The sequence below is a fragment of the Mus caroli genome, unplaced genomic scaffold (assembly GCF_978045245.1).
Source record: "Mus caroli unplaced genomic scaffold, Mus_caroli_1 scaffold_6, whole genome shotgun sequence".
Taxonomy (NCBI): Eukaryota; Metazoa; Chordata; class Mammalia; order Rodentia; family Muridae; genus Mus; species Mus caroli.
In genome coordinates this window covers 9,488,949-9,507,342 of record NW_028227261.1, presented here as the reverse complement: position 1 = coordinate 9,507,342, position 18,394 = coordinate 9,488,949, and the positions used below count along the sequence as shown (strand labels likewise).

Sequence of the window (18,394 nt, the reverse complement as noted above, 5' to 3'; positions counted from 1 at the left end):
CTGTTGAGTGGTCCCTTACTCACACCAACTCCAGTGAACCTGGCCTCTGGTAATTCCTGCCTTCGTGGGTCCAGGCTATGCAGTTCTTCCATCATTTCTGCTGCCACTGCCGCTCCACTCTCCTCTCGGGAGGGGCCCCGACCCGACCCGGCTGCCAACCGCTCCGTTCTCCCCCTGGGCAGGCCCGAGGCGGAGCCGGGGCCTCTCCTGAGCGCCGTAAACCCCGCCCTGGCAGCCGCCGCCCGCCCGCCTCCACGACAGGGCGGGCTGGGGAGGGGGGCCACGGAGGCCGCAGATCCCCGACCTCGCGTACGGAGCCAGGAGGCTGACGCGGGCCCGGGCACCGGCGGCCGGCAGGGAGCGCGGGGCCGGCCTCCTGGCGCCGGACAAAGGCCAAGGGAGGCGCAGAAGGGTCTGGGTCGGGCCGAGAAGTGGGGGCCCGCTCAGCTGGGGGCCACTCGGGTGCGGCGCGCAGGGCGGGGTGCGGGGTCGGAACCGCTAGTGCCCAGGACCCGCCTCCAACCCTTAATCCGGATCTGTTTCTCAAGTGAGCTTTCTAATAAGCTACCTGAGTTGACTAAGTGGGTCCCCTTAGTAAGCTACTCCTTAATATTTCTGTTTCTCGGGGAGAGTGTTTGGGGGAATTTTGGGATAGCATTGGAAATGTAAACGAGGAAAATATCTAATAAAAAATATTTAAAAAAATATTTCTGTTTCTCTAAGTCTGTCAGATGACCCTGGGCAATAAGCTAAATACTAATGCTCCAACATGTTGAAGTAAGGGACTGTCCAAGTGATCCGTGATCTCTGTAAATTGGCTAAGTTTTGGAAGCTGTGTTAGGCTTTCTTTATATTTTCAGTTAATATCAGTCATTCTTGGATTTCTGATGGAGTTGAAAAACTGTGTAGTCTCCTAGCCAACCCAGGTTTTTTACTTTGAGAGGAACAGTTCTGAGAGGATGGTTTTAAGATGGCATTCATATATATATATGCCAAGATATATATGATGTAGAAGATATAAAGCCAAGATATATAAGCCAAGATATATCCAGATGTAGAATTATAAGTCTTTTAAGTAAAGATCCATGACAGAGGTTCTGTTTAATTAACAAAGATGATGGACTGGGTGTTAGGTCTCTAGTACTTTATAAATTACAAAATAATAATAGTTATGTTCAATTATATATGAGATAAAATAGTCTTTTAATTGGACAGAAGGGGGGAAATGTTATGAATAGCCCCGGAGCTAATTATATTTGATGTTAATTCCATTCTCCTGTGAGTGGTTGTGAACAAGGAATGAGTCTGCACTCAGGTGATTTCTTGTAAACCAGCTCCCCACCTAAATTTATAAAATAAAGGAGAGCTGATAACTGGGCAGATAAAAGGAAGGTGGATCAGAAGGTGGCAGGAGACTGTCCCTTGATTCTAGCTGGGGGCAGATGAGTTGGCTTCAAGGGAGTCATGAGAGCAGCAGAGCTGATTCTGATCCTCACCTTCCTAGCAGCTGAGACAGCAGGCCCTGCATCTCACAGCACAGTAGAGCTGTCCCTGCATATGGGGCTTGCAAGTGAGGTAATCCCAATGGCATGAGCACAGCAGAGCTGGGTCCTCCTCATGGGTGCACTGTTGTACCTCTGTTGAGAATTCTGTTTAGCTCTATATCACATTTTAAAAATTGGGTTATTTGGTTTGTTGGTGGCTGACTTCTCGAGTACTTTATATATTTTGGATAGTAGACCACTGTCATATGTAGGGTTGGTGAAGGTCTTTTCCCATTCTGTTATCTGTTGTTTTGTCTTATTTACAATATAGTTGCCTTACAGAAGCCTTTCAGCTTCAAAGGTTCCCACTTATTAATAGTTTGTCTTACAACCTGAGCCATTGGTGTTCTGTTCAGAAAGTTGTCTCCTATACCCTATACCCATGAGTTCAAGATTATTCCCCACATTCTTTTTTTTTTTTTTTTGGTTTTTCGAGACAGGGTTTCTCTTTATAGCTCTGGCTGTCCTGGAGCTCACTTTGTAGACCAGGCTGGCCTCGAACTCAGAAATCCGCCTGCCTCTGCCTCCCGAGTGCTGGGATTAAAGGCGTGCGCCACCACGCCCGGCTTATTCCCCACATTCTTTTCCGTTAGACTTAGTATATCCAGCTTTATATTAAGGTCAGCACCATTTTTTGAAGATACTTTCTTTTCCCATTGTTTGGGTTTGACATTTTTGTCAAAAGCAAGTCCTTTTCAGCCTCCATCTTACACCCATCAGAATGGCTAAGATAAAAAAGTTAGAATATGCTGCTGAGGATGTGGAGCAAGGGGAACAACTCTTTTATTGCTGGTGGCAGTGAAAATTTATTCAACCACTTGGAAAATCAATTGTGTGTGTGTGTGTGTGTGTGTTCGCAGAAAAACGGAAGAAGTTCTACCTAAAGACCCAGCTATACCACTAATGGGCATATACCCAAATGATGCTCCAATATCCCACAAAACACTTGCTACACTATGTCATAGAAGCTTTATTCATAATAGGCAGAAACTAGAAAGATGTCTCTCACTGAAGAGTAGATAAGGAGAATGTGGTACATCTACACAATGGGATACTATTCAGCTACTAATAACCCAGACATCACGAATTTTGCAGGTAAATGGATGTAATTTGAGAATATCATCCTGAGTGAGGTAACTTAGTCCAAAAACAACATGGATGACATGTACTCACTTAAAAGTGGATATTAGCCAAAAAAAAATACAGGTAACATGTTACATTCCATAGACCCAAAGAAACTAAACAAGAAGGAAGGACCAAGGGAAGAAGTTTGAATCTCACTTAGAAAGAGGAATAAAATAGTCATAAGAGGAAGATGGAGGAAGGGAGCTGGGATGGAGAGGGGTTGGGGAGGGCAAATCATAATCAGGTGTTTGGAAAGACAGAAGAGATGGCCAGATGTCCATGAAAATGAATGGAAATCTGCAACTGACTATGGTGAGGAGGTGTGGGGCATGTTCAGGATGAGACAGAGACCTAGTATAAGGAAGGCCCCCAAGAATCAGTGGAGGTGACTTTAGCTGTGACACTTCTTTGGGGATATGATATCTTAAGAGGCCATCTCCGGTAGCCAGAAAGGAGCCTCTAGGGTGTTCTGAAGACCTTGGAGGTGAGAGAATCTCAAAAATCAAAGGGAGAGACCTTAGATGAAATACTGTACAGTGGGTAGAGGAAACTCAAATAGTCCATCTCCAGTAGAAAGACAGCATCAAGTGGACTTATGGGATTGCCATCCAACAGTCAAAGATTCTGACCCAAAATAGTTTCTGTAAAAGAACAGAAGAGACAAAAATAGAGAAGAGACTGAGGGAAAGGAGGTGCAATGACCAGCCAGAATTGGGATCTATCGAATGAAACATGGCTAATGAAAAAGTAATGCACTTCCAAGTGGAATTTTATTTAGCTACAAAGAAAACTGAAATGAGAAAATTGGCAAGAAAATGTATGGAACTATCAGAAAATTTATACTAAGTGACAAATGTCAATGGCACGTGTCCATTCTCAAAAGTAAATCCTAATGGTTACATTTGAATGATTTATTGTTAAGAATTATTTTCGCTATTCTGGATTTTTCACCTTTCCAAATGATTTTGAGACCTGCTCCTTCCATATATTTGAAGAAATGTGTTAGGATTTTGATGGGGATTACATTGAATCTATAGATTGCCTTTGGTAGGATGGCCATTTTTACTATGTTAATTCTGCCAATCCATGAACATCAGAGATCTCTCAATTCTCTGAGATATTCTTCAATTTCTTTCTCCTTTTTTGTATTTATTCTTTTTTTATTAGATATTTTCTTTATTTACATTTTAAATGTTATCTCCTTTCCTAGTTCCCCCTGTGAAAATCCCCTATCCCTTTCCCCCTCCCCCTTCTCCCCAACCCACCCACTCCCATTCCTGGCCTTGGTATTCCCCTATACTAGGGCATAGAACCTTCAATTTCTTTCTTGAGAGACTTGAAGTTACTGTCATACAGGTCTTTCATTTGTTTGGTTAGAGTTTCTGCAAGATAATTTATATTATTTGTAGCTATTGTGAAGGGAGTTGTTCCCCTAATTTCTTTCTCAGTCTGTTTATCATTTGTATAAAGGAAGGCTACTAATTTATTTGAGTTAATTTTATACACAGCCACTTTGCTGAAGTGAGTTATCAGCTGGGGGAGTTCTCTGATATAAATGTTGGGGTCGCTTATGTATACCATCATACCATATGCCATTAGTGATAACCTTATTTCTTCTTTGTCAATTTGAATTCTCTTGATCTCTTTTTGTTGTGTTATTATTCTAGCTAACAGTTCAAGTACTATATTGAATAGGTATGGGGAGAGTGGACATCTATATCTTATCCCCAATTTCAGTGGGTTTGCTTCAAGTATGTCTCTATTTAATTTGATATTGGCTGTTGGTTTACAGTAAATTGCTTTTACTCTGATTAGGTATGGGCCTTGAATTCCTGATATCTCCCATACTTTTAACATGAAGGGGTATTGTATTTTGTCAAATGCTTTTTCTGCATATAAGAAGATGATAATGTGATTTTTTTCTTTGAGTTTGTTTACATAGTGGATTACATTGATGGATTTTCATATATTGAAACAACCTTGCATCCCTGGGATGAAGCCTACATAATCATGTTGAATGATGGTTTTGATATGTTCTTGGATTCAGTTGCAAGAATTTTATTGAGTATTTTTGCATTGATAATCATAAGCAAGATTGTTATAAAGTTCTCATTTTTGGTTAGGTCCTTGTGTGGTTTACATGTCAGAGTAATTGTGGCTTCATAAAATGAGTTAGGTAGTGTTCCTTCTCTTTCTGATTTATGGAATAGTTTGAGAAAATTGGTATCAGGTCTTCTTTGAAGGTCTAATAGAATTTTGTACTGAATCCATCTAACCCTGGGCTTTTTTGGGGTGGGAGGATTTTAATGACTTGTATTTCCTTGTACAGTATGGGCCTGTTTAGATAGTTTACCTGCCCTTGATTTAACTTTGGTATGTGTCATCTGTCTAGAAAACCACCCATTTCATCTAGATTTTCTAGTTTTGTTGAGTATAGGCTTTTATAATAGGATCTGAAGATTTTTTTGAATTGCCTCCATTTGTGTTGTTATGTCTCCCTTTTCATTTCTGATTTTGGTAATTTGGATACTGCCTCTTGGGTGGGAGGATTTTAATAACTTCTTCTATTTCCTTGTGCAGTATGGGCCTGTTTAGATAGTTTGGCTAGGGATTTATCAATCTTGTTGATTCTCTCAAAGTACCAGCTTTCGGTTTTCTGATTCTTTGCATTGTTTTCTTTGTTTCTCTTTGGTTGATTTCTGCCCTGAGTTTGACTATTTCCTGCCTTCTCTTCCTCTTGGGTGAGACAGCTTGAGCAATCACCATCCCTGACATCAAGCTTTACTACAGAGCAATAGTGATTAAAAAAAAACTCCATGGTATTGTTACAGAGACAGGCATGTTGATCAATGGAATAGAATTGAAGACCCAGATATAAAACCACACACTTATGGACACTTGATCTTTGACAAAGATGCCAAAAATTACAATGGAAAAAAGGAAAGCATCTTCAATAAATAGTGCTGGTCTAACTGGCTGTCTGTATGTAGAAGAATAAAAATAGACCAATATTTGTCACCTTGCATAAAGCTCAAGTCCAAGTTTATCATGACCACAGCATAAAACCAGATACATTGAAAATAATAGATAAGAATGTGGGAAAGATCCTTGAATTTATTGGCACAGGGGTAAATTTCCTAAACAGAAGTCCAATAGCTCAAGCTATAATATCAAGAATTGATAAAAGGGACCTCATAAAACTGGAAAGCTTCTGTAAGGCAAAGGGAATAGTCAGTAAGACAAATCGGCCAACTGCAGATTGGGAATTTTTTTTTCATTAACCCTACATAAATAGAGAGCTAAGATTCAAAATATATAAATACCTCAAGAAGTTATTCACCAAAAAAACCAAAAAAAAAAAAAAAAAAAAAAAAAAAAAAAAAAAAAAAAACAACCCAATCAAAAATTGGGGTATAGAACTAAACAGAGTTTTCATAACTGAGGAATCTTGAATGGCTGAGAAGCACCTAAGGAAATTTTCAAAGTCCTTAGTGATCAGAGAAATGCAAATCAAAATGACCCTAAGATTCCACCTTACATCAATCAGAATGAATAGATCAAAACTTCAGGTCACAACACATGTTGGAGAGGATGTCGAGAAAAAAGACCCTCCTCCATTGCTAGTGGGATTGAAAATTGGTTAGAACCACTCTGGAAATCAATCTGGAGCTTCCTCAGAAAATTGGAAATAGATCCACCTGAAGACTCAGCTACACCACTCTTGGGCATATACCCAAAAGATGCCCCACCATGTCACAGGGGCCTGTGTTCCCTATGTTTATAATGGCCTTTTGTATGATAGCCAGAACCTTAAAACAACCTAGATGTCCCCTGACAGAAGAATGGATACAGAAAATGTCATTCATTTACACAATGGAATACTACTCAGCTATTAAGAATGAGGATATCCTGATTTCTGCAGGCAAATGGATGGAACCAGAAAATATCATCCTGAGTGAGGTACCTTAGACCTATAATGACATGCATGGTATGTACTCACTAATAAGTGGACATTAGAAAAAAAAAGTACAGAATTTCCATGTTACACTCCACAGAACTCAAAAAGGTCAACAAGCTGAAGTGGCCAAGTGAGGAAGTCTCAGTCACACTTGGGAGAAAAGAAAGCAACCACAAGGCAGGGGGTAAGGGAGGGACCTGGGAGGAAAAGTGGACAGTGGGGGGGGGGGGCACTTACAGAGCCCACCTCCAGCAGGAAGACAGGGCATCAAATGAGGAAGGGGGTGCCTCCCTCAGTTATTACTCTGACCTGTAATTGTTCCTGTATGAAAGAATGACAGGGTTAAAAATGGAGAGGAGCCTGACAAAAAAAAGAAGGTCCTGTGACAGACCCAAAGAGGGATCTAGCTCAAGGGCAAGTCCCAAGGCCTGACACTATTACTGAGGCTGTGGAACGCTCAAAAAAAAGGACCTCGAATAACTGCACTCCAGAAGATCCAAGAAGCAGCTGAAAGAATCAGAGGCAGAGAGTTGCACCCAACCAATGAACAGAAGCAGCTGATCCCTGTTGTTGATTTAGGGAAAGACTGAAAGAAGCTGAGGAGGAGGGTGACCCTGTAGGAGGACCAGCAGGATCAATTAATTTGGACCCTTGAGATCTCTCAAACACTAGACCACTAAACAGGAAGCATATATCAGCTGATATGAGTCCACCAAGACACATACAGCAGAAGACTGCCAGTTCTGTGTTCATTCAGAGATGATGCACCTAACCCTTAAGAGACTGGAGGCCCCAGGGAGTTTAGAGGTCAGGTGGCATGGAGGGTGGAGACATCACATGGAGACAGGAGGTGGGGAGGTGGTATGGGATGGGGGGGGGATAAATTATGGAGTGTAATAATAAATAAATAAATAAATAAGTTAGTTAGTTAGTTAGTTAAAAATAAAAGAAAAAAATGAGTGATTTATCTGGAGTCTGTAATGGTAAGTTAGAAAGGAATGATGAGAGCAGAATTAAGAGTAGACCTTAAGGAGGCATGGAGATAGTACTGCACAGATCAAATGAGGCTTAAGTACCTTAAGTACTGCCAACACAACCAAAGCTGGAGAAGAGTGCACATAAAGCATGCTATTTACTTGAATTGGGCAGCAAAACCTGACCTGTCAATGACAGAAGCTGTTTTCAGACTTCATTTTCTTTTTTTTTTTTTTTCTTTTTTTTTTTTTTTTTTTTGGTTTTTCGAGACAGGGTTTCTCTGTGTAGCTCTGGCTGTCCTGGCACTCACATTGTAGACCAGGCTGGCCTCGAACTCAGAAATCCGCCTGCCTCTGCCTCCCGAGTGCTGGGATTAAAGGCGTGCGCCACCACGCCTGGCCAGACTTCATTTTCATCATAAGGTGAAAGTAAATTCAAAATCTACAAAGAGAGGTAGAAGGCTCTAGGGGACTTTCAACCTATCTAAAATGGCCCACCAACTTTCCCTTTCTTTCTTTCTTTCTTTCTTTCTTTCTTTCTTTCTTTCTTTCTTTCTTTCTTTCTTTCTTTCTTTCTTTCTTCCTTCCTTCCTTCCTTCCTTCCTTCCTTCCTTCCTTCCTTCCTTCCTTTCTTTCTTTCTTTCTTTCTTTCTTTCTTTCTTCCTTCCTTCCTTCCTTCCTTCCTTCCTTCCTTTCTTTCTTTCTTTCTTTTTTTCTTTCTTTCTTTCTTTCTTTCTTTCTTTCTTTCTTTCTTTCTTTCTTCCTTTCCTTGCTTCCTTTCCTTTCTTCCTCCTTTCTTTCTTTCTTTCTTTCTTTCTTTCTTTCTTTCTTTCTCCCTTTCTTTCTTTCTTTCTTTCTTTCTTTCTTTCTTTCTTTCTTTTTTTTTAATATTTTTATTACATATTTTCCTCAATTACATTTCCAATGCTATCCCAAAAGTCCCCCATAGCGCCCCCCACTTCCCTACCCACCCATTCCCATTCCTCTGGCCCTGGCATTCCCCTAAATTGGGGCATATAAAGTTTGCAAGTCCAATGGGCCTCTCTTTCCATTGATGGCCGACTAGGCCATCTTTCGATATATATGCAGCTAGAGACAAGAGCTCCGGGGTTCTGGTTAGTACATCGTGTTGTTCCAACAATAGGGTTGCAGATCCCTTTAGCTCCTTGGGTACTTTCTCTAGCTTCTCCATTGGGAGCCCTGTGATACATCCAATGGCTGACTGTGAACATCCACTCCTGTGTTTGCAAGGCCCCGACATCGTCTCACAAGAGACAGCTATATTTGGGTCCTTTCAGCGAAATCTTGCTAGTGTATGCAATGGTGTCAGCGTTTAGAAGCTGCTTATGGGATGGATCCCTGGATAAGGCAGTCTCTAAATGGTCCATCCTTTCATCACAGCTACGAACTTTGTCTCTGTAACTCCTTCCCTGGGTGTTTTGTTCCCAATTCTAAGAAGGGGCACAGTGTCCACACTTTGGTCTTCATTCTTCTTGAGTTTCATGCGTTTAGCAAATTGTATCTTATATCTTGGGTATCCTAAGTTTTGGGCTAATATCCACTTATCAGTGAATACATATTGTGTGAGTTCTTTTGTGATTGTGTTACTTCACTCAAGATGATGCCCTCCAGGTCCATCCATTTGGCTAGGAATTTCATAAATTCATTCTTTTTAATAGCTGAGTAGTACTCCATTGTGTAAATGTACCATAATTTCTGTATCCATTCCTCTGTTGAGGGACATCTGGGTTCTTTCCAGCTTCTGGCTATTATAAATAGGGCTGCTATGAACATAGTGGAGCATGTGTCCTTTTTACCGGTTGGGACATCTTCTGGATATATGCCCAGGAGAGGTATTGCTGGGTCCTCCGGTAGTACTATGTCCAATTTTCTGAGGAACCGCCAGACTGATTTCCAGAGTGGTTGTACAAGCTTGCAATCCCACCAACAATGGAGGAGTGTTCCTCTTTCTCCACATCCTTGCCAGCATCTGCTGTCACCTGAATTTTTGATCTTAGCCATTCTGACTGGTGTGAGGTGGAATCTCAGGGTTGTTCTTTCTTTCTTTCTTTCTTTCTTTCTTTCTTTCTTTCTTTCTTTCTTTCTTTCTTTCTTTCTTTCTTTCTTTCTTTCTCTCTCTCTCTCTCTCTCTCTCTCTCTCTCTCTCTCTCTTTCTTTCTTTCTTTCTTTCTTTCTTTCTTTCTTTTTGTTTGTCAAAACATAATGATGATTCCTAACCACAAAAGAGTAAATGATGCTGAATGGTGGAAAATTGTAGCTAAATCTTGGCACAGATGCTCATTGTTTTTGTTGTTGTTGTTTCTTTGCTTGTTTTTCTGTTTAAATAATTTCTAAGATGAATGTTTGGGGGCATAGTCAGCTCCTGAGTCTAGGTAGTTATTGGGCAGGGGCTAGAGGAATTGCCAACAAGTTATTTTCACAAAATACTTGAATACTTTGAATAAATGAATAAATGAAGAAGAGGAACAGTGATGGTGGGTGATATGGGTTCTGACAGTCCATACGGACTTTAAGATACTTTATGTTACTGATTACAATATAACTTGCTATCCTTCCGAGACTGGTCTCAAATTCTTAGGTGAAAATAACCTGCCTTTTTATATCCTAAAAGGATCTCTTTATACAGAAATTCTCATATAAACCAGGCATAGTGGCACACATCTTTAATTCCACCAGAGGTTGGCAGAGGAGGCAGAGGTAAACCAATCCCTGAGTTTAGGACCAGCCTGAGCTACATAGTGATCCTTACATGATAACACTTTATTGAAAAGTATCACAGTTACCTTTATTAGTTGGCCTTAACCACAATTAAAAGATTTACAGTTATTTTGCAATACCCTATCTGAATAAAGAGTATACTTAGAGCTCTTGCAAAGTAGCCTAGTTTGGCTTCCAGCACCCACATTAGGACGTTTGCAAGCATCTCTAACTCCAGCTCCAAGGGGTCTGATGCCTCTGACCATTGTGGACACACATGTACACTAGTACATATCCATACAGACACATGATTTAAAAATAATTTAAAAATAACATTTTTTAAAAAAATAATGTACTAACACAAAGGGATTTTTTATTTTTTTATTTTTTTTTTGTTTATACAGAAACTACAGAGTTGAGATAGTGTGTGATCAGCTCAAAGACTTCTGAGTTTGAATACTCCTTTGGGTTTTACTAATGTGGAGGTGACTAAAAATTATTCAAACTTTCTATCCTATCAAAGTATTCATCTCCAAGTATTTTGTGAAAATAACTTGTTGGCAATTCCTCTAGGCTCTGCCCAATAACTACCTAGCAACAGCTTGCATAGTTGCCTTCTAGGTGGGAGCCAAGTATAAGGACTGAACTGCTAGGCTACTCCAGCTCTCATATCCATTTCTCTCTCTTCCCCATGTGTCCCTGGCCAGCTTCTTCCTCTCTTCTTTCTGTTCTCTTTCTATCCTACTCTGTCCCCCCTCCTTTCTCTGCCTCTTCCCATTTTCCAGTCCCCTTCCCTTCACCCAATAAATTTCCTTTTATACTAGGCCTGTCACATGGTGGTGATTCTTCAGGGAAACGCCTTGGCTAGGCCAACATGGTACTCTGTCCTGCCCCATTATACTGCTGTTTTATGAAACACAACATAACTATTTAGAAGTTCTGTGCTAGCATAGAACTCCTAGCAAAGAATAATCACCTTCTGGATGGTTTCAGTTAATATTAATCCCAATTACCAGTGTTTGAGATACTGGGGAGCTATGACATTTCCTGGTACCAAAGACATTTTTCCTAGGGAGAAACAGATGATACAAGTATTTGTCATTACCAATCATGTCTACTCTTTTTTACTGTTACCTGGAAGAGATTGTGTAGAGAACATGAGTGTCTCTTAGGAGTGTACCACATGAAACCAACTAATTACCACTGTGATTCAACCTTAATTTCCTATGACCTTAGTTATGACCAGTTGGCAACCATGAACCTAATTAGCCCAAGTATACTTAAATCACTTTCTGGACTTGCTTTGTGAGGCTCAGCCTTTTACCTAGATTGATTTGTAAGTATATCAAGGACAAAGTACTTCTGATTAATCAACACCTTATCAGGAATTGATTTAGACATCAAAATAAGTGTTTTTCTGCTTTGTTGAGAATAGAAATTAGCATTTAGAACTAGGGCAGGCTAGGGTGTAGCTCATCTGGTATAGAACTTGCCCAGCATGAGTTCAACTGCCAGCTCCGCATAAACTCAGTGTGATAGCATAAACCTTGGTGGACAGAGGCAGAAAAATCAAGAGCTCAAGGTCACTTTGAGTTATATAACAAGTTTGAGGTCAGCCAAGGTATGTGAGGCACTGTATCAAAGACATAAAAACAGGCTGATGAAATAGCTCAGTGGGTAAAGGTGCTTGCTGCCAAGCTTGTAGATCTGAGTTTAATCCCTGGGAACCTCATAGTGAAAGGAGAAAACCAACCCCCATCAGTTTTCTGACTTCCATAGGCTTGCCATGTGTGTTCTGTGAGGCAGAAATCAGTCTGTGCCATAGGCTGGATGGCATAGAGGCTGGCACAGCACTTGCACGTCTGTATGTAAAGGGCCATATTGAGGCAGACCTGGCACTCATGCCAAGGAGAAGACTATATCAGACACTATACACCCACCCAGTTTTCTTTTATACGTCACCTATTTAATATATGTAATATAATTGCACTTTTGTTAATCAACTTTGCCTTGCTCTGTTCTTTCTTGCCCATCCCTAGACAAGGCACCCAGACACCCCCTACACTAAATCCATGAACCCCACCAGCTCCACTCCTCCATTCTGTGGGAGCCTGGTACCTTATCTAGCTAGACACCAGACTCATGATACCAGTTATACCCATCCCCACCACCTGAGAACTGCTTCTTTCCAGGGATGTTACTAGAATCACACCAGCAGCTCTTCCCATTCCTGTGACCTGCCAAGGAACACATGCCCAGCCTATCTTCCTAAGTCCCTTTCTGCCTCCCTATCACACAGGGAGGTTCAATTTGAACCACTAACTCTATCCACCGCTACCTAGTACCCTTGTCCCATCCATATCTGGGAAAATTAGATTCCCACCTCAACTCCTTCTTGTCAACTCTACCCATTGCTATGACTGGAGGACAGCCCTAAGCAATGAACAGACACCAGATGCACTAGTGACTCCACCCATCCTCTGCAAATCACCAAAGTATCACAGATCCTGCACCTGCCTTCCACTTCCCTTACACCTATCTTCCCTTCATCGAGGAAATCTCAGTCTTATAACACCAACCCTACTTAAGGTAAAGTCCTAGACACCTCTTCTAGACTCTCAAGGACTGCCTAAGAATCAGATAACATTTATGTACAAAAGTCGTGCAATACAGACACTGGGCAAGACTACAAAACAAGGAAGGAGATGAAAGATGGAAGGCTTAACACTGGTTCACAATGTCTGTTCTTTGGCCAGGAAGAAGGTGGTGTTTGTTACATGAAATACCAAGAAGTGTCAGCCATTTCGATTCTAGGAGGTGAGTTTTCATGCACTTTGGTGCCACAAAGTACAGAATAAACTAGATGAGAGTTTCAAACAGAAATGTGGTGGGGATGCTTGTCAGGGACAGGTGAAAGATACCTGCCTGTGCTTCAGGTCTTCCATGGGGCTTTCTGGCCCCCTAGATAAAATGATTTCTGGAGAAGAGGAGGCCTGAACATATCAGCCATGCATCCTACACATTTGCTCCCAGCATCATGGCTGAACCAGCTTGTGCAGATGCCTATTCAGAGGCCATGTCTTGGAGTCAGACTGTGGTACCCCTAAACTTCCAGAACTCTGGCTGGAATCCTTACGTTTAGTGTAATGATGCACATAAGCAAATGGATGCAGAGGTGCCTAAGCCCCAGAATACAATTTCTCACTGCTTCTCTGGATTTTCCTTTGTACATGGTAACTAGAATCTTTATCAACGAGGTCTAGAAGTTCAGAGAAACTCTAGAAGGTTAACAGTGCTTTCTTGCCCTTTAGGAACTAGAGGTTGTTCTTATAGTCTCTGGGCCTAAGACCCTGAGAGGACCATAAATGTTAAAGCAGTGTTGGCAGGGTTGAGGGTTTCAGAAAGAATCACCCAGAAGCTTTGATGTTTTCAGAATTTGCACATGAAAATTCTGAAAAAGACTCTTGTTTCCCAAATAAATGATAAATCTGTTGGGGATGGTCAACATTTACACAAAATAACAGTAGAATTTATTTTCTCATGGGGGAAAATGAGACTTTAATAGTAACTAATGGAGAATAAATTGTAGTCTTTGGTCAGCAATCACATTTAGATGGGATGTACCATAAACCTAGCACTATTGCACTGCTCATAAGCACAAGTTGAGGTTAGAGTAAGAAAAGCCATACTAGCTCAGTCAGCTTCTAAGCCAGATGTCAAAAGTCTCAGTGGTAACATACAGTTTCTGAAATGGAGAAGCAATTTTCATTCTAGGAAGATTTAGAATTAATCATAGTCACTTCAATCTTAGAAGGACCCTCACTAAGACACAGATATTCTCAAGGAAGGTCAAAAACTTCCATCCTGCAGGAAAGCTCATTAAGCCCAGGACATAAACAATAGGTTTCAGGAAGTCCCTGAAACTAACTAGACACACAAGGCCCCACCCTCTTGAAGCATATAGAAGCACTAAAAACTGCTGAGAGACACTCACAGACCAGCCAGGCCACCTGAGAGACACAGAAACAAATCAAGCTGCTTAAAAGACTCTCATATAAACTGAGCCATCTGGAAGAGGCTTAGACCAACTGATATAGCAGGAAAGGATACTCTCTGACATACAGACCTACCTTTAGGCTATGCAGTACACTAGAATTTTCCAGATTCCATGAGGGATGATATTTTGGAGAAATGGTTGTCTTCGAGTCATTTCTGCCCTGTAAGTAACCCCTCATCCATATTTCTGTAAGCAACCTCAGTAAACTCAGTGGTTCACCAAGTTAAATTTTGGTGACATCTTCAGTTTGTTCTGTCATTAGCTCTCTATCTGAAGTGAGTAACCATTCACTTCTATCCAGGAATGGTATCATATGCTATACTAGTGTAGGACACTGAGAACTTAGATTAACCATATTTATAATTTATTTATTTTAGTTTTTATTGACTAACTAATTTAATCATTTATTTTGAGATGGTCTTTGTCTCAGGCTGCCAATGAATAACCTGATGTTTCTGCCTCTACTTCTTAAAAATGGACGTTAGAGGTGTGTGCCACTACACTGATATGCCTTCGATTTGCTTACCTTATATCAGTTATTTGAGTACTAAAAAAGGCTTGATTTTATGTTTAAAAATGTTAGTACCTTAGAGTGTAGGAAAAAAATTAACAGAGTAGGTTTGTCTGAGGCAATTTTCCTAAGTAAGCCCTGTTTCAAAGACCTTGGTATATATCTCAAACAGTAATTTTTACCCCTCCTATTGTTGCAGTTCTTCAATATGGTTGTGGTGATCTCTAACCATAAAATTGTTTTTGTTGCTTCTTCATAACTGCAATTTTGCTACTGTTATGAACTGTAATGTACATATCTGTGTTTTATGATGGCTTTAGGCAACACCTGTGAAAGGATTGCCCCCAAAGAGGTCGTGACCAACAGGTTGATAACCACTGCTGTAACATGTAGTAAGCACAATCTCACATCAGACATTCTGACTCTCTGGCTTTTATAAGCTTTCCAATTTTTGTTTCATGATAATCTTTTAACCTTAGGTATATAGGCTGGTTGTAGACTTGGAACTCTATAGTCAGTTTTGAGGAAAGAATATTCTTAGCAGACTCTAGGTCCCCATGAACATTGTAGGGGAGGAATGATGAGACTGTTGAACATAAGCAAAAGATAATATTATCTTTATGCAAGCAGAAGAGGTGTAGTTTTTAAAATTAGTGTGTGTGTATGTGTTACTTATATTTTTAGTTATTTTTAACAGCAACTGGATTGGAATCAGTGTGCATTTAGGAAGAGTGGTTGAAAGTTTGGTCTCTTCTGTTTGAAGAGAGAAAAGAAACTATAACTAAAAATATACTTGGCATAAATATCATTTAATGTTTAAGATTAGAATCTTGACTTTACCAAATAAAGCGTTTGAGAGTCATGAATTCAGATAGCCATTGGGAAAATGTACATGTTGGTGAAGTCAAACATTGTACCCTGCTGGTGTTTTGTGAAGACTTTTAAATGATTTTTTTAAAAGATTTATTTATTTTTATTTATATGAGTACACTATAGCTGTCTTCAGACACACCAGAAAAGGGCATCAGATCCCATTACAGATGGTTGTGAGCCACCATGTGCTTGCTGGGAATTGAACTCAGGACCTCTGGAAGAGCAGCCAGTGCTCTTAACCACTGAGCCACCTCTCCAGCCCTTAAATGATTTTTAAAGAAATCAAATTGAAACGTCTTTGGTAATTATACTTTAGAGAAGCGAGAAGGTTTTCAGGTTTTCTGCCAGTGCAAGCTGAAGAAAAGGGAACTCCAGGGATTCTTTGGACATTTCCTTTTGTGTCCCTGCTACTGGATGTGCCTCAGGAAAAAGCAAAGAGCTTCTGGCCAAGGAGGAAGCAACCATAAGAAAGCTAAGCCCACCTTCAGTGACCCACCAGCATTGTTCAAGCCCAACTTATCTTTCTGATTTCATGGAACGTGCAATCATATTTTGCATTTAACTGGCACATACTGCAACAACTTGGGACTTCTTATCAAACTTACTTCCATACAAACTCCTCCACTCTACCAAATTTAAATACGATTGGTGAAACAAGCGTAGCTACAAATTTAACCTATCAAAGCTGCAGAAGAAAACAGACATTGTTTTCTGTTATGTTCTTTGAGCTAAACCTTAATTTTAAATAGTCTGGAGTCAATTTAAAAATCTCAAAGTATAAGCAACAGGAACCAAAGTTACTCAGCATCATTAGAACCCAATTCTCCCACTATAGCTAGTCCTGGATACACCATCACACTGGAAAGGCAAGATTCTGATCTAAAATTACTTCTCATGATGCGGAGAGAGGACTTTAAGAAGGACATAGATAACTCCCTTAAAGAAATACAGGAGAACATGGGTAAACAGCTAGAAGCCCTTAAAGAGGAAACACAAAAATCCCTTAAAGAATTACAGAAAAACACAACCAAACAGACGAAGGAAATGAAAAAAACCATCCAGGATCTAAAAATGAAAATAGAAAAATAAAGAAAGCACAAAGGGAGACAACCCTGGAGTTAGAAAACCTAGGAAAGAGATCAGGTGTCATAGATGCAAGCATCACCAACAGAATACAAGAGATAGAAGAGAGAATCTCAGGTGCAGAAGATACCATAGAAAACATTGACACAACAGTCAGAGACAATGCAAAATGCAAAAAGCTCCTAACCCAAAACATCCAGGAAATCCAGGACACAATGAGAAGACTAAACCTAAAGATAATAAGTAAAGAAGAGAGTGAAGATTCCCAACTAAAAGAGCCAATAAGTATCTTCAATAAAATTATAGAAGAAAAGTTCTCTAACCTAAAGAAAGAGATGCTGATGAACATACAAGAAGCCTACAGAACTCCAAATAGATTGGACCAGAAAAGAAATTCCTCCTGTCACATAATAATTAAAACATCAAATGCATAAAACAAAGAAAGAATATTAAAACTTGTAAGGGAAAAAGGTCAAGTAACAAATAAAGGCAGACCTTACAGAAAAGAAAGAGCAAAATTAAGGATGTGGAGAGAAACAAACGGTACACATACTGACCAATTCTGTGGAAAGACTGTGGGCCACACGGTATTTGTGTTTCCAGTACCATAGTGTTCTTGCCTAATAAAATAAAGTGAAAATAAAAATAAAAATAAAGTAAAAGTGTAAGCAAAGCTAGTTTACTGAAGCAAATGGCAAGTGTTCTCATGCAGTGGGGGCAGGAGAGTGGGGGAGTTAGAGGAGGAGAGGGAGAAGGAGAAGATGAGAGAATATAGCAGTACAGCTTTGCCACAGATAACTTAAGGGCAAAACAGTAACTTCTGGTATTTGCTATTTTCACTAATTATACATGCCTTTTTGCCTGGGTTTTAAGAGGACTGAAAGGGTTGCCTGCGTTTCTGCCTTGGTGATAAGTCCTTTATCTCTGAAACATGTCTGTTCTGAAAATCTAAACACTGCTCATAAGTGACACCGTGTGAAGGTCTTCAAACGTTTAAAATGTTAAATCACACACAAACTAAATATCCTCTGCTTGAAATAAAAAAATATGTATTAGCTACTTCTCTTACATTGTGATAAAATACTTTAACAAAGGAAACTTTAGGAAGAAAGGGTTTATTTGTCTCTGAGCTTGAGGGCATATTGCATTATGGAGAGGCAGTTTTGGCAGCCGGGACATTTGACAGCAGATCACACTGCATCTGCATCCAGGAAGCAGAAAGAGATGGATGCTGATGCCTAGCTTGCTTTCTCCTTATTCAGGAGAGAGAGAGAGAGAGAGAGAGAGAGACAGAGACAGAGACAGAGACAGAGACAGAGACAGAGACAGAGACAGAGACAGAGACAGGCAGACAGACAGACAGAGACAGACAGAGGGATAGAGACACAGAAAGAGAATGAGAATGTTTTGGCTAATTAAAAGATAAAAAATTTAACAGAAATACTTAAATAGAAAAATCATTTGGGAGTCTTGAGATAACTCAGCCAGTAGAGGCAAACAGTCACAGGACTGGCAATCTGAGTTTGATCTGTGGATCTCACAAGGTGGAAG

At 40.2% G+C, this 18,394-nt stretch overlaps 1 protein-coding gene across 1 annotated transcript in view; it reads right to left on the bottom strand.

Annotated features, from left to right (window-relative positions):
• LOC110287984 (uncharacterized) overlaps positions 1–316 on the bottom strand; it is a 517,828-nt gene extending 517,512 nt beyond the window's left edge. Inside the window, exon 1 of the mRNA XM_085838625.1 lies at positions 24–316. The gene's annotated coding sequence lies outside the window, so the exon portion shown is untranslated. The remainder of the gene's footprint in view (positions 1–23) is intronic.
• Positions 317–18,394: the final 18,078 nt, after the last annotated feature.